The following is a 16,580-nucleotide window of genomic DNA, read 5'->3' as shown; positions in this document are numbered from 1 at the left end:
ATTGGGACAAGCTTTGGTGTAAGCTTCTTGCAAACCAGAGCTTCCCTCGAGAAGGCTCGTGGTTCCGAGAGGAAACGTGCCACCTCCGTGTGCGAAACGACATACGTACACTGCCTTCTCCCGCCTTAATTTTTTTGCACAGCCAAATTAGACCAAATATAATTACCGTGCTAATTATGGAATTATTCCGGGTTCGTTTCGCCTTTTTATACATTAATTGAGTTTCTGGGCATTTAATGTGTATAATTCAAATTTGCACTACAAGCATAGGCTCCAATGCACCAAAGTTGTTTGTAAAATCACATGTGTGTCCTTGGGTGAATTTCTATGTCCCATGCAAGATATTGGAGTGAAATTCAAACATCTGGCATCATGGCTCGGTCTGAAATATTGAGAAACTTTGTTTTTTAATTCCTATACTTCCAAAACACGCCTGAAATCATGAAACTTGGCATGGTGTCATGACATGGCACCAACATGCTGCGGTAATTTTTTTGGCTGAATTGGGACAAGCTTTGGTGTAAGCTTCTTGCAAACCAGAGCTTCCCTCAAGAAGGCTCGTGGTTCCGAGAGGGAACTTGTCACCTCCATGTGCGAAACGAAATACGTACACAGCCTTCTCCCGCCTTAATTTTTTTACACAGGAAGATTAGACCAAATAGAAGTATCATGCTAAATTTTGGAATTATTCCATGTTCGTTTGGCCTATTTTATACATTAATTGAGTTTCTACGCATTTAATGTGTATAATTCAAATTTGAACTACAAGCACATTCTCTAGTGCACCAAAGTTGTTTGAAAAATCACATGTATGTCCTGGGGTGAATTTCTAGGTCCCATTCAAGAGATGGGAGTGAAATTCAAACATCCGGGCGTCGTGGCTTGGCCGGAAAGATTGAGAAACTTGGTTTTTTTAATTCCTGTAATTCCAAAACACATCTGAAAATCATGAAACTTGGCATTGTGTCATGACATGGCACCAACATGCTGCGGTAATTTTTTTGGCCCGATAGGGACAAGTTTTGGTGTAAGCTTCTTGCAAACCGGAGCTTCCCTCAAGAAGGCTTGTGGTTCCGAGAGGAAACGTGTCACCTCCGTGTGCGAAACAACATACGTACACTGCCTTATCCCATCTTAATTTTTTTACACAGCCAGATTAAACAAAATAGAAGTATCGTGCTAAAATTTTGAATTATTCCGGGTTCGTTTGGCCTTTTTTATACATTAATTGAGTTTTTGAGCATTTAATGTGCATAATTCAATTTTGAACTACAAGCACAGGCTCGAATGCACCAAAATTGTTTGAAAAATCACATGTGTCTCCTGGGAGGAATTTCTAGGTCCCATTCAAGAGATGGGACTGAATTTCAAAAATCTGGGCGTCGTGGCTCAGCCGGAAAGATTGAGAAACTTGGTTTTTTAATTCCTGTCATTCCAAAACACATCTGAAAATCATGAAACTTGGCATGTTTTCATGACATGGCACCAACATGTTGCCGTAAGTTTTCTGGCCCAATTGGGACAAGCTTTGGTGTAGGCTTCCTGCAAACCGGAGCTTCCCTCAAGAAGGCTCGTGGTTCCGAGAGGAAACGTGTCACCTCCGTGTGCGAAACGACATACGTACACTGCCTTATCCCGTCTTAATTTTTTTACACAGCCAGATTAGACAAAATAGAAGTATCGTGCTAAAATTTTGAATTATTCCGGGTTCGTTTGGCCTTTTTTATACATTAATTGAGTTTTTGAGCATTTAATGTGCATAATTCAAATTTGAACTACAAGCACAGGCTCGAATGCACCAAAGTTGTTTGAAAAATCACATGTGTTTCCTTGGGTGAATTTCTAGGTCACATGCAAGAGATGGGACTGAAATTCAAACATCTGGGCGTCGTGGCTCGGCCGGAAAGATTGAGAAAGTTGGTTTTTTAATTCCTGTAATTACAAAACACGCCTGAAAATCATGAAACTTGGCATGGTGTCATGACATGGCACGAACAAACTGCGGTAATGTTTTTGGCCGAATTGGGACAAGCCTTGGTGTAAGCTTCTTTCAAACTGGAGCTTCCCTCAAGAAGGCTCGTGGTTCCGAGAGGGAACGTGTCATATCCGTGTGCGAAACGACATACATACACTGCCTTCTCCCAACTTAATTTTTTTACACAGCCAGATTAGACCAAATAGAAATACCCTGCTAAAATTTGGAATTATTTCGGGCCCATTTCGCCTTTTTATATTTTAATTGAGTTTCTGGGCATTTAATGTGCATAATTCAAATTTAAACTACAAGCACAGGCTCCAGTGCACCAAAGTTGTTTGAAAAATCATGTGTGTGTCCTTGGGTAAATTTCTAGGTCCCATGCAAGAGATTGGAGTGAAATTCAAACATCTGGCGTCGTTGCTCGGCCGGAAAGATTGAGAAACTTGGTTTTTTAATTCCTGTACTTCCAAAACACGCCTGAAAATCATGAAACTTGGCATGGTATCATGACATGGCACCAACATGTTGCGGTAATTTTTTTGGCCGAATTGGGACAAGCTTTGGTGTAAGCTTCTTGCAAACCGGAGCTTCCCTCAAGAAGGCTCGTGGTTCTGAGAGGGAACGTGCCACCTCCGTGTGCGAAACGACATACGTACACTGCCTTCTCCCGCCTTAATTTTTTTACACAGCCAAATTAGACCAAATAGAAGTACCGTGCTAAATTTTGGAATTATTCCGGGCTCGTTTCGCCTTTTTTATACATTAATTGAGTTTTTGGGGCTTTTAATGTGCATAATTCAAATTTGAACTGTAAGCACATGCTTCTGTGCACCAAAATTGTTTGAAAAATCACATGTGTGTCCTTGGGTGAATTTCTAGATCCCATGCAAGAGATGGAAGTGAAATTCAAACATCTGGGCGTCGTGGCATGACCGGAAAGATTGAGAAACTTGGTTTTTTAATTCATGTAAATCTAAAACACGCCTAAAAATCATGAAACTTGGCATGGTGTCATGACATGGCACCAACATTCTGCGGTAATTTTTCTGGCCGAACTGGGACAAGCTCTAGTGTAAGCTTCTTGCAAACCGAAGCTTCCCTCAAGAAGGCTCGTGGTTTCAAGAGGGAAAGTGTCACCTCCGTGTGCGAAACGATATACGTACACTACCTTCTCCCGCCTTAAATTTTTTACACAGCCAGATTAGACCAAATAGAAGTACCGTGCTAAATTTTGGAATTATTCTGGGGTCGTTTGACCTTTTTATATATTAATTGAGTTTCTGCACATTTAATGTGCATAATTCAAATTTAAACTACAAGTACATTCTCCAGTGCACCAAAGTTGTTTGAAAAATCACATGTGTGTCTTTGGGTGAATTTCTAGGTCCCATGCAAGAAATGGGAGTGAAATTCAAACATCTGGGTGTCGTGGCTCGGCCGAAAAGATTGAGAAACTTGGTTTTTTAATTCTTGTAATTCCAAAACATGCCTGAAAATCATGAAACTTGACATGGTCTCATGACATGGCACCAACATGTTGTGGTAATTTTTATGTTCGATTTGCGAAGGCGCACACATTAACAATCAACAAAGTATTTTTGGAACAAGTGTTGTCACGTTACAAATCAAAAACGCAACTATTATTAAAACTATGGGCGTTCGACTTACCAATTACGTGCGGCCACGCGTCCCCTTTTTATTGGCTAGGAGGTGCCGTGCAGGGTAGCTATTTGAGTACGGGAGGCGTGCGATCAGACCCCTGAGCGTGCTCATCGGGAGGAGAGCCCTTTTGGCCGCTACCCATCGCGCACCTCCCTCCAACGTCTCCATTAATGGTGCCCGAGCACCTGTTCTACAGCGTGGCTATATGTCTCACTGAACTGAGATTTAAAAGAGAAAAATGAAAATCTGAAAAGAAAGTTTTGCACGGATCTTGATGTAAGATCTGACGGACCTATATAGCATCGATTGTGACTTATAGCAAGCATGATGAATATAAGGACAATGAAATTGGATAATGATTGTCTTACATATTTATAAAATAATTAAAAAAAGCCACATGCAGCAACGCCCGATATACACAAGGGCAAAAGAAGAAGGAAGCCATAGCAGGAACTAGTCTCCGCGGCGGGCGGCGACGAGCTCTTTCTTGTCCTCAAGATGCTGGTTGAGAGCATCCACGGATTCCTCCACCAACCTTCTGCGCTTGATGCGTAGCATGACATTCTCGTCCATAAGTTTCTCGACGATGACGCTGGTCCTCTTCAACAAGGCAGTGGTCTACTCCTGCTGCTCCGCACTTTCGACGATCTTCACCCTCAGCAGGTCGCGCTCGGCCCGGAGCTTCGCATTACTCTCATTTAGTTGCCGGATGACGTCGGTAGACTGTTCAAACGAGGCTTGCAGGTCATCCTGCAACCTCGTCCACCTGGAGATCTAATCCATCTGCCTAAGGACGAGGGCACGCATGCGCCTGTCCGCGAGGCAATTTCCCAGGCCTCTGCGGCGTGGGAGGACATCTCTGCTGCATTCGCGGCGCGGCGGGACATCTCTTCTGCTTCTGCGACGCGGCCGAACCAGTCTGCTGCATCAACGACGCAGCGGGTCCTTCGTGCTGCTTCGACGGCGCGGCGGGACCTCTCTGCTGCTACGACCGTGCGGCGAGACATGTTGGCTCCTTTCGCGGTGAGGCGGGACATCTCTCGTGCTCCTGCTTCCAGGCTTGCCTCTCCCTGGTGGCAATCTCTCAACCCAGAACTCACGTTGGCAATGGTGGACACAAGGAAAAGATGATGAATGACTTGTTTGTTTTTGACTTTTTGTGGATGAGAAGTTGAGAAGGAATGTGCAGTCATCTTGGAGTAGTAGTATTTATAACCGCGTAGTAATACGCTCCTAAGTGGGAAATCGTTTAGATTTTGATTGGTGTGAACAAATTTGCAATTTGGAATGTGACAGAACGCATGCTCAAAATTTACTGACGTTTATAAGTGTAGCACTATTTCCGAAAGACGTAACGTGGGCACGTACGCCTTCTCGGCCGCGTACGTGGCGTTTGCACCATAGGGTGCACCGCAATAGGCAATGTTAGCACCATCGCGCACGGTTCTTTTAATTAAAATGTGTGTGTCCGTCTAGTGCACACACGTTGATTTATCTAACTGTTTCAATTTATTGTGGCTAATCGCAAACAGTTCATCCATGTGAAGTGTATGCAATCAATCCCATACACGTTGATCTGGCTGACCCATTTATGTTCTGTTGACTAATCGCAAATAGTTAATCCTTTTAAGCGTATGCCCTCAATCACACACACCTTCATCTGGCTGACCGTTTCTTTTGTGTTGCCTAATCACAAACAGTTCATCCTTCTGAGTGTATGCCCTGAATCACACACGCCTTCATCTGGCTGCCCGTTTCTTTTATTCCTCCTCATCACAAACAGTTAATTAAACTGAACCGTATGCCCTTCATCGCACATGTAGCTAAAACCTGAGCCGTGTTTGATGCATCCATCATCGCAAACATTTTATACCTTTCTGACGGTTTTCATACAGCATCATTTGCGATTATTGCATCGCACACAGTTTCTTAAAGGGTCTCTGATCGTAGTGTCGCGTTAGCAGCATCCTGCAGTAATGACCAAACTGGTAGTGTATACTATGTTGCTAACTCTGAGATTGGATTTTGTGTTAACTATAGACAACAACAACAAAGCCTTTAGTCCCAAACAAGTTTGTGTTAACTATAGAATCTTGAAAAAAGAAACAGTGGGCAGATTAGATATAATAAGATTTAAAATAGAAAATAAATGATGAATAGCAAATGACCATTTTTAATCAAGCGCTAGAAGTCGTTGCACACTTAAAAAATAAGCTAATTTCACATCAGCTCCGTCTCGATTCACTGCCACTTTAGAATTAGAGCAAATTTAGAGAGGCAGATCACATTCTTTGTTTATCTAATGCCAACTTTAATCATACACAATGAATCTATAAAGTTGACTTGTCCAACAAATTTCTGAATTTAATTAGTGTGACTACTTGTTGGAAAGAAATCATCATCATATGACAAACCTAATACCGAAAATATGTTCCCATCACATCACACAACCAAGATGTGCAGTCAAGCATGAGGTTTCAATGAAATGTATGAACAAAGGATTATAGTTGGTTGGGTGGGTTGTGGTCACGTGTGATGAGGACAGTGAGCCCGACAGCGTAAATGCCGTCAGTTACCTGCTCCTCCGTGGATGCTGACCGAAATACACTAGAGCCCGACTTGCTGGAGATGAGCAACAAGATACCCATCTAGTCATCGGTTGACTCCCTAACAGAAGGGAGCCCATAAATAGGAGGTAAAAAAGAAATAAAACAGAGTGCAAGTCCCCAAGAACCACATAACGACCAGTTCAAAAAAGGGAAAGATCCACAAATCGATTCTCACCTGATAGGTTGTCAGTGTATAGCACCTGAAAGTACTGTCGGGAGATAGAAAAGGAGTAAGGGCACAACAGAATAAAATATCATGTCATGATGAGTAAAAGGTGTATGTTTGAACATACTCCCTCCGTTCCGATTTACTTGTCATGGTTTTAGTTCAAATTGAACTAAAACCACGACAAGTAAATCGGAACGGAGGGAGTACCATCCTATGGCCTTGTTTGGCAAATATCTTGGCATTCCCTGAAGAAAAGGTTGGCTAGTAGCACAAGTTTAGGTCCTACTTTTCAGTACAATCAGTTCAGTTCGATAATCTCATTTGACGTTGTAGTGTTTTGTTCTCTAATTACACGCCCGCCCTGAAATACACCAAATAACTTGATTTGAGATATGGCCGACAGTGTTTTTCTCATTGTTCAGTACCATGCGCATATCCTTTTCTTAAATGCATAAATATGGTTTTTTAACATTAGGCCAATCACCAAATAACATGCACACTTTTTAATTCAATGTTGGATTGGATGCAAATGTAGCAACAACCTTTTCTATTATGAACCAATTGTAAAGAAAAAGGACAACCAAAAATCAATTTACCCGCACTTTACCAAATTTGGCAAAATACTCTTTGAAGTCCTCCCTTAAAACTATTTCTTTATGAAGCTTGTATGAAGAAGAATCTACATGATTCTATTCTGGAAGAGATACCACTCATAAGAGAAATAAAATAAAATAGGAACTTAAGAGGTCATTAGGAAGGACATAAGGAAATAATGACTACCATGCAGCAAAAATAGCATCAAGACCAGGTGCGAGTTCACACACCCTTATGATGATCTGGTATTGTTCCTAGGGCTGAAATTAGGGGGGAAATTGCAGTAACATTAAACCTGAGCATGCTTACCAATGAGGCGTTGATACAAACTGGATTCTGTCCTGGGCATCTCACTCTTCCAATAAGAAACGTAAAACCAACCTAGAATAGCATATCCACATAGTCAGGGTAAGACCGGAATCCAAATGCAAGAGGATCAGCACATGACTTAATGCCCAAAAACAAACATGTCATCATTTTGTTGTTAGTACCAACTACGTACAGATTATTATACAAGATTTCCATTGCCCTGAATATTAGTACAAGAGACGAAAAGGAAATCTATAAACTAAGATTTCCAAAATAAACATAAGAAGCTAGTACTATGCATCATATCCCACAATTAATTTATGATGCTAGCGAAGTTGTACCAAGAGCCCAAAAGGAAACCTATAGTATTAAGTGCAGACTTCATCTGAATAGCCTTGCTTGTTCAGTGTTCCTGGTTATTGTGCAGACTTTAATCCTAATTTAACCGACCTCATTCGGGTCTCAAATCAAATGCACCACAGCTCAAAGAGCCGCAAATCTAAAGATATACTAAAGAGCCGCAGCTTTCTTTGCTTCAGCCTTCCGCCCTAAAATATCAAGCGCCCATTCAACCTGCAGGTTGCAGTTTCAAGTAATTACAAGGCAAAACAAGCACAAGAAAGTAGCCTGAACCCTGCAAGCCAATTGTTTTCCTCACTTTTGAACCCACACTATGTTGGAAAATGTTCCGCATCACGAGTGCAGACGTATCAAACGGACCAGTCCAAATTCTAAGAATCAACAAATTCAGTTTTTCATTGCTCCCCACAAACTATACTGCCTTAATACCGACGGGGTTGCATAAAGTAAGAAACATAGAGACAAGAAAACAATTTGCAGTGTCAATAGCTCTCGCCTTTGAGGTTGCCGTCAACACCTCTGTTATCCACGAGATCCTCCTTCGGTGTTCCGCTGCTTCAAGCACCGCTGCTTCAAGCTCTGAAAACAACACGACGCCACAACACACAGAGGAAACACAACTTTAAACGGTCTCCATAAATACCATAATCGATCCGACAGCGCAAGAAAGATTCAAAACCCACTCACTGTGTCATGGTCGACCAGGAGTCCAGGAAGGCTTCCTTGAGCTGGCTTTGGCGCATGAGCGAATCTTGAACCGGAGAAATACCAGAAGAAACAGATATATCAGAATATAATAAATAGACGCGGCTTGCGGAATTTGTCTATTGGAGTGAGAACATAACTTAAAATTGCAGTCTCACTTACAGATAATTGCATGGCATGGTCAGACTATAACTAATCATCGACACATTCTCAGGTGTTGCCTCTTTATTTATATATCTGTATATATATAAATGCAAGCATACATAAACTGACGCACAATCATATCCCTTGACCAGACGCATTGCTGCTGTCCTAGGAGCATCTGGTGTTGTCTTTGTTTCTAGTCTCGCCACTTTCTTCTGTTTGTGTGGTGTGGTTACCCTCGCAATCACACATCCATAACTTTTCGGAAAGATCAGAATGAGAGTACCATTGCCAAGAGAAAATAGATCAAACGCCATAATCTTCGACTACCACAATTCATTTTGGGATACCACAATCATACATACATGAAGGTGGCAAAGTTAGAAACATCAATCTAATCAAGTTTCAAGTGGCAAGATTGATTTTAATTTTCTGAAAGAACTTGAGATGACTTCTCTGAACTCTACTTGATCATCTACATCCATATATCAGGGACTCTCACAAAGCACATACGCAAAAGAGCAATGGCAGCGAGGCAATATATGCTTGCTGACATTAATGCAGACACATAACCTAGAGAGGATGCGGCAGACGGTAGTACCTGAACAATATGGGAACCATAGTCGAGAGGCTGCGCCAAGATGGCGCGCTCCAGGGCCTGGATATGGAGCTTGTAGCCGGCGGCCCCTTCCTCTTCCTCTTCCGAGGAGTCGGAGCCCTTCTTCAGCGCCTCCTCCAGCGATGTCCGTGGGCGGCGCATGGAGAGCAGGCGGCGTGCTTGGGCCGGCGGCACCTGGAGGGCTGGTGCCGTCACGGAGGAGCGGCTGTAGGCGAGGACCGGAGGAGGTGGGGAATGGGGTGCACAGTGCGGAGAGGTCGGCGGCAGACACGTATCGGCGCAGCGTGCATCCTGTTGTCCCTCGTCTCTTCCCTTGTGCGGCGGCTAGGGTTTGCAGAGGGAGAGCAGCCTCGTTCGTCCAATTTTTGTTTGTGCGAGGGGGCTTCGCTCCCTGGTTCGTGCGATGGGAAAGTTGAGATTTGGAATTAATTACCAGAAAACTAGATTTTATTGTTTGTTAATGTGCTATTAGTTCCAGTAGGTTTGTAATGTGGCTAGTTAGGAAAAGTGAAAAGGTTAGGAAAGTTTTTATTGGTAACGTGGTATCGGTTCATGCCTGTTTATAACGTGTCTAGTTAGGAAACTTTGAAAAAGTTAGGAAAATTTTTATTGTGAGGGTAAAAATATCAACGTGAGGAGATATGGTGATGGGATGTGAGACGAAGATAAACTGGTCAAAAATAAACCAAACAAAGTATAACCAGACAAAAATAAACGTGGTACCATTTAACTAAATAAGACATTAGAAGTAGAGAAGAGGCTATTGCTTCTTCCTAATTTTTTGTCCATCCGTACATATTAGCAGATTTTGAAGGTGGTACTAATGGTCCCTAAAAAATCAATTTATGAACTAACTTGGTCGCTGCATTTGAGCCCATTAGATCCGTCCGACCTAAGGAGGCAAAAATAGGTGCTGGAGTGTGGATCGAACTCCCGGCTAGAGGTGCAAATGCAAAGCACAAGTCTAGTTGAGCTGCATCATGCTCTACATAAAAAAGATAATTTGTTCAATTATTAAATAGTCCCAGCTTGTTTCATTATACTACATTAGATCAACTTATATACATTTATGATTTGAAGTCAACAAGCCTCCTGAAGAATCAATGGGACAAATCAATGGGACAGGAAGGAAAGTTATAAAAGTGGAAAGATATTCCGATATGAGCTAGTAAGGAAAGGAATAAAGAGGGTATAAAGACATTATGGGCCAATGGGAGAGAAAGGGAAGCATAAATCGCGGGAGTTAGAGACCCCAGATCTTAGGCGAAATTAAAGGGAACATTAATATTGGGCTAGCAATCTGGCGAGGTTCAGGAGGAGTCCGCCCTTGCCGTCCAGGTCGGCCAGTCACGCGGCTATGGAAAATACCATGGTGCGACGTAGAGGCCGGTGGAACTCGGACGCAAGAGGCCGTTGTAGCTCCGACGATGCAAACAATGATTTTGGTACAATACTGTTATGAATATGCAACATATCATTATCTGAGGCCAAAGTCATCATATATACAGAAAGCCAAAAGGCATCATAACTATAACTCTAACCCCCCCCCCCCAAACTCATGGTGGATCCACAACACTGAGTTTGGAGAGGAAAAATCCATGTTGTGCTCTAGTCTGAGCCTTCGTGAAAAGTTTGCCAGCTGTAACTCAGAAGGCACATACCGAAGAGCAATAACATGGTCCTGCACACCAGCATGCACAAAGAAAGCATCAACACCAATATGCTTGGTAAGCTCATGCTTCACGGGGTCTCGCACAATACTGATAGCACATGTACTGTCTGACAAGAGTGTAGTAGGTGTAGTAACAGAAACACCAAAATCCTCGAGTAACCAGCGTAACCAAGTCACCTCTGTCGTGAGAAGACCCATAGCTCGCAACTCAGCCTCTGCACTTGAACGAGAAATTGCAGTCTATTTCTTTGTTTTCTAGGCAATGAGAGAACCACCAAGAAAGACACAGTAAGCAGAAAGTGAACGATGATCCGAAGGATCACTAGCCCACGTAGCATCCGAATAGGCTTGGAGTTGTAATGAGCTAGAACAAGGAAAGAAGAGACGGCGAGAGATCATGCCACAAAGATATCATAGAACACGAATAAGGTGACTATAGTGAGCCGAAGTGGGAGAAGAAACAAACCGACTCAGGATATGGACATGATAGGAGATACCCGGATGAGTGACAGCAAGATAGACAAGACTCCCAACAAGATGACGATAACGAGTCGGATCAGACAAGGGCTCACCATCAGAAGCACGAACGTGGACATTAAGCTCCATAGGAGTCTCAACAGTGCGCTCATCACTAAGAGCCGCACGAGAAAGAAGATCCTGGATATAGTTTTCTTGGGAAATGAAGAAGCCATCAGAGGTGGAGGAACCCTCAATCCCAAGAAAGTAACGAAGAGGACCAAGATCAGACATAAGAAACTGATCGCTAAGACGGGCCTTGACAAAGGCAATATACTCAAGATCATCACCAGTGATGATCATTTCATCAACATATAAAAGAAGAAGAGTGCGACCACGAGCAGAGAGGTGGACAAACAATGCTGGATCATGAGGACTGGCAGAAAAACCAGCTGCAGTCACCACAGAGGCAAAACGCTCAAACCAAGCGCGAGGGGCTTGCTTAAGACCATAGATATATCGACGAAGACGACAAACCATGCCATCAGGAACAGAATACCCAGGTGGTGGCTGCATATAAACCTCCTCACGCAACTCACCATTAAGAAAGGCATTCTTGACATCAAGCTGAGACACGGACCAATGGCAAACAGAGGCCACGACAAGAAGAGTCTGGATAGTGGTCATATGGGCCACGGGAGCAAAAGTCTCATCATAATCACGACCATGCTCCTCTTGAAAGCCACGAGCCACAAGACGAGCTTTATAACGCTCAAGAGAACCATCAGAGCGAGTCTTAACCTTATAGACCCACTTACAAGTGATGGGACGAACACGTGGAGGATGAGAACCAAGATCCTACGTGCTAGTGTGCTCAAGTGCAGCAATCTCCTCAGCCATCGCAAGCTGCCATTCAGGATGAACAACAACATCATGATAAGAGGTAGGCTCAAGTATAACCGAAAGACCATATTGGGAAGGAGAAGAGCGGTCACGAGGAGGACAAGGTCGAGCCCGAAGACCATAAGTCGGTCGAGAAGAGGAAGGCGACACACCAGAAGTAGATGGAGCATCATTGGACGCGTCCACAACACGTGGACGACGAGTGTAATGGAAAGGAAAAGAGGGACGAGTAGGAATCACTGGAGATGGGGACGGGGAAGACATCGGTGTTGAAGGTGGAGATGGTGCTGAAGGGGAAGGCATAGTTGAAGAAGGTTGAGATGGTCAAGATGTCGGGGGTGAAGGTGAAGATGGGAAGGTGGAGAGTCATGCGAGAAGGAAGGAGAAGAAACTGTGGGAGAGGACGGCGCCATGTCGGCATCAACGGAGAGAGAAGGGGTAGGAATATGGGGCATAGAGGGAGGTGTATCGAGAAATGTGATAAAAGAGATGTCCTCCACAGAAAAGGTCGAGGAGGATGGACGGGGGTAGAAAGGACAAGACTCATCAAAGGTCACATCCCGGGAAATACGCATCCGTCGACCGATAGGATCCCAACACATGTAACCCTTATGATCATCATTGTATCCTAGAAGGACACACTCAACATACTGAGCAGTCAATTTGGTGCGTTCACATGGAGGAAGAAGAACATAGCAAACACAACCAAACAAACGAAGCGCGGAATAATCAGGAGAACGATCAAAAAGACGCTCAAAAGGAATACCACTCCACATAGTAGTAGATGGCTGGATATTAATGAGATAGGTGGAAGTGGATATAGCCTCGGCCCAAAAGTGAGGCGGAAGAGAGGCAGAGATCGTTTATCGCACACGTCGTCTCAAGAAGGTGACGGTGCTTATGTTCAGCAACACCATTTTGAGCATGAGCACCAGGACAAGAGAACTGGGGAAGAGTACCCTGTTCAGCAAGAAATCCTTGTAATGCACGAGAGATATACTCCCCAGCAGAATCTACGCGAAAAATACGAATAGGAGTGGAGGACTGGGTATGAACCATGGCAGCAATTTTTTTGTATATAGATAAGACCTCACTACGAGAGGACATGAAATAGATCCAAGTGTAACGAGTAAAATCGTCTATAAAGAGAATATAGTAGTGATGACCCCCTTTCGAAGCAAAGAGAGTCGGTCCCCAAACATCTGAGTGAACGAGGTCAAAACGGCGCTTGGACACTGACTCACTGTGAGGATATGGTAGTTGAATTTGCTTACCAAGTCTACAACCCAGACAATCCAACGAAGTATTGCCGGAGACATGCCCTAGAACACCATGATGGACTAAAGATGAGAGACGAGAACCACATAAATGGCCAAGATGATGATGCCACTGCTGAAAGGAGCTAGCAGATGCAACAACAGGGACCGCGAGATTGGCGGCAGTGGCATCAAAGGGAAGACGAAGCCAGTCAAGCTCCCAAAGACCATCATGGCGTCGGGGGCCAGCACCAAGCAAGGCGCCCGTGCGATGATCCTGAACAGAACATGAATCATAGTCAAGATTGATCCTACACCTGGAATCAACAATCTGACTACCTGAAAAGAGTTGCATGCTAAGTGGTGGTACATGAGCAACAGAGGGAACATGAAAGAAAGATGTGCTAAGAGTGCCTCGACTAGCAACAGGGAGAGGAGTACCATCAGCAGTAAAAACACGAACCGGAGACTCAACCGGTCAAATGGAGGTCAAAGAGGAAGAATCATAAGTCATATGAAAAGATGCTCCAGTATCAAGAACCGATGAGGATGTACCTGAGTGAGTAGAAGGTGGTCTCTTAGTGCCAGAAAACTCAGGCGCAGAACCGACAGAACCTGTCGGTGAAGAATCCCAAGTATCAAGAAGGCGTCGGAGTTGCGCAATCTCATGCGCAGACAGAGACACGTGATCACCATCACTTGTGGAGGTCATTTGGAGAGTCGACGTAGAATGAGTTGACGTGGAGAGGCTACAACCATGGGTAGAAGCCATGGCATAAGTCATCATGGAGTGGTCACGACTGCGAGCAGAGCCCATAAAGGGAGTCGACATAGGACGACAATCACCAGGTGCAGAAGTCATGAGATGAGTCGCTGGAGAGCGACCAACATAGCTGACAGAAGGCGTCAAGAGAGTCGATGTAGAGCGACCATGAGCACTGGTGGAAGTCACAAAAGTGTTGGAAGTATGCCCTAGAGGCAATAATAAAATGATTATTATATTTCCTTGTTCATGATAATTGTCTATTATTCATGCTATAATTGTATTATCCGGAAATCGTAATACATGTGTGAATACATAGACCACAATGTGTCCCTAGTGAGCCTCTAGTTGGCTAGCTCGTTGATCAATAGATAGTCATGGTTTCCTGGCTATAGACATGGGGATGTCATTGATAACGGGATCACATCATTAGGAGAATGATGTGATGGACAAGACCCAATCCTAAGCTTAGCTCAAAGATCGTGTAGTTCGTTTGCTGTAGCTTTTCTGAATGTCAAGCATCATTTCCTTAGACCATGAGATTGTGCAACTCCCGGATACCGTAGGAGTGCTTTGGGTGTACCAAACGTCACAACGTAACTGGGTGACTATAAAGGTACATTACAGGTGTCTCCGAAAGTGTCCGTTGGGTTGGCATGAATCGAGACTGGGATTTGTCACTCCGTATGATGGAGAGGTATCTCTGGGCCCACTCGGTAATGCATCATCATAATGAGCTCAAAGTGATCAAGTGGTTGATCACGGGATCATGCAGTATGGTACGAGTAAAGTGACTTGCCGGTAACGAGACTGAACAAGGTATTGGGATACCGACGATCGAGTCTTGGGCAAGTAACATACTGATTGACAAAGGGAATTGTATATGGGGTTGCTTGAATCCTCGACATCATGGTTCATCTGATGAGATCATCGAGGAGCATGTGGGAGCCAACATGGGTATCCAGATCCCGCTGTTGGTTATTGGCCGGAGAGCCGTCTCGGTCATGTCTACGTGTCTCCCGAACCCGTAGGGTCTACACACTTAAGGTTCGGTGACGCTAGGGTTGTAGAGATATGAGTATGCAGTAACCCGAAAGTTGTTCGGAGTCCCGGATGAGATCCCGGACGTCATGAGGAGTTCCGGAATGGTCCGAAGGTGAAGAATTATATATAGGAAGTGCAATTTCGGCCATCGGAAGAGTTTTGGGGGTCACCGGTATTGTACCGGGACCACCGGAAGGGTCCCGGGGGTCCACCGGGTGGGGCCACCCATCCCGAAGGGCCCCATGGGCTGAAGTGGGGAGGGGAACCAGCCCCTGGTGGGCTGGTGCGCCCCCCCTTGGCCCCCCCCATGCGCCTAGGGTTGGGAACCCTAGGGGAGGGGGCGCCTCCACTTGCCTTGGTGGGTACTCCACCCCCTTGGCCGCCGCCCCCCTAGGAGATCCCATCTCCTAGGGCCGGCGCACCCCCCTAGGGGTCCTATATAAATGGGGGGAGGGAGGGCAGCAACACCTCAAGTCTTGGCGCCTCCCTCTCCCCTCCTACACCTCTCCCTCTCGCAGAAGCTCGGCGAAGCCCTGCTGCGATCACTGCTGCATCCACCACCACGCCGTCGTGCTGCTAGATCTTCATCAACCTCTCCTTCCCCCTTGCTAGATCAAGAAGGATGAGACGTCATCTGCTCCTTATGTGTGTTGAACACGGAGGTGTCGTCCGTTCGGCACTTGGTCATCGGTGATTTGGATCACGGCGAGTACGACTCCATCATCCCCGTTCTCTTGAACGCTTCCGCTCGCGATCTACAAGGGTATGTAGATGCACTCTCCTCTCATTGCTAGTTGACTCCATAGATTGATCTTGGTGAAACGTAGGAAATTTTTTTGTTTTCTACAATGTTCCCCAACATTGGCATCATGAGCTAGGTCTATGCGTAGTTACTATGCACGAGTAGAACACAAAGTAGTTGTGGGCGTCGATATTGTCAATTTGCTTGCCGTTACTAGTATTATCTTGATTCGGCGGCATCGTGGGATGAAGCGGCCCGGACCAACCTTACACGTACGCTTACGTGAGACCGGTTCCACCGACTGACATGCACTAGTTGCATAAGGTGGCTGGCGGGTGTCTGTCTCTCCCACTTTAGTCGGATCGGATTCGATGAACAGGGTCCTTATGAAGGGTAAATAGAAATTGGAAATTCACGTTGTGGTTTTGGCGTAGGTAAGAAAACGTTCTTGCTAGAACCCTATTGCAGCCACGTAAAACTTGCAACAACAATTAGAGGACGTCTAACTTGTTTTTGCAGCAAGTGTCATGTGATGTGATATGGACAAAGTTGTGATGAATGATGAATGATATATATGTGATGTATGAGATCATGT

General features: G+C 44.7%; 1 long non-coding RNA gene across 1 annotated transcript; it reads right to left on the bottom strand.

Moving 5' to 3' along the window:
• Positions 1-5,584: 5,584 nt before the first annotated feature.
• Positions 5,585-9,523, bottom strand: LOC123185374 (uncharacterized). Its single transcript, XR_006493356.1, has 4 exons — positions 9,132-9,523; positions 8,369-8,432; positions 7,322-8,260; positions 5,585-7,112 (listed from the first exon to the last, which is right to left on the bottom strand). It is a non-coding gene; the product is annotated as an uncharacterized lncRNA (long non-coding RNA).
• Between the last annotated feature and the right edge of the window lie 7,057 nt (positions 9,524-16,580).

This window comes from Triticum aestivum, chromosome 2A, assembly GCF_018294505.1.
Source record: "Triticum aestivum cultivar Chinese Spring chromosome 2A, IWGSC CS RefSeq v2.1, whole genome shotgun sequence".
Lineage (NCBI taxonomy): Eukaryota > Viridiplantae > Streptophyta > Magnoliopsida > Poales > Poaceae > Triticum > Triticum aestivum.
The sequence above is the reverse complement of the archived record's forward strand: the minus strand, read 5'-3'. Positions and strand labels throughout refer to the sequence as shown.